An 821-nucleotide genomic window follows, 5' to 3' on the forward strand; every position below is an offset into this window, starting at 1 on the left:
ATTATTTTATTTTATCATTATATTATTATTTATTTAATTATTATTTTTTATTTATTATTTTTATTATTATTATTATTATTTATTTTTATTTATTTTTTATTTATTTATTTTATTTTATTTCATTATATTATTTTATTTTATTATTATATTATTATTTATTTATTATTATTTATTTTGCTTTATTTATTATTTATTTTATTTTATTTTTGTATTTTATTTTTGTATTTTTTATTATTTTATTTTTTATTTTATTTTATTTTGCTTTATTTTATGTTTTGTACTATATTTTATTTTATTCTATTATTTTATTTTGTTTGTTGTATTTTTATTTTATTTTGCTTTATTTTATTTTTTGTATTTTTATTTGTTTTATTTTATTTTTGTATTTTATTTTTGTAATATTGTATTTTTTATTATTTTATTTTATTTTTTATTTTATTTTTTTGTATTTTATTTTTTATTGTGAAATTATAGTACATATTTTCATTAAAACATAAAGCCATTGAGAAGACTTACTGGTGAACATTAGAGAATTTCAAGTATGCAAGACTCAGGTTTTTAAATTTCTTTGCCATGAATTTCTTTTCTTTTCTTTTCTTTTCTTTTCTTTTCTTTTCTTTTTTCTTTTCTTTTCTTTTCAGCATTATTTGCTGTTCCTCACTAATGTTTTGTGATCATCATGTCTTTCTGGTTATAAACCTGCAGAGAACGCTAAATTTATATTTATATAATTATATTATATTTTATATAACTACTTACACATAGTTATATTTATTTACTGAGCTCTCATTTCCCCTCGCGTTCACCCAGACCAGTAGGTG

Source organism: Megalobrama amblycephala, linkage group LG11, assembly GCF_018812025.1.
Source record: "Megalobrama amblycephala isolate DHTTF-2021 linkage group LG11, ASM1881202v1, whole genome shotgun sequence".
NCBI classification, from domain to species: domain Eukaryota; kingdom Metazoa; phylum Chordata; class Actinopteri; order Cypriniformes; family Xenocyprididae; genus Megalobrama; species Megalobrama amblycephala.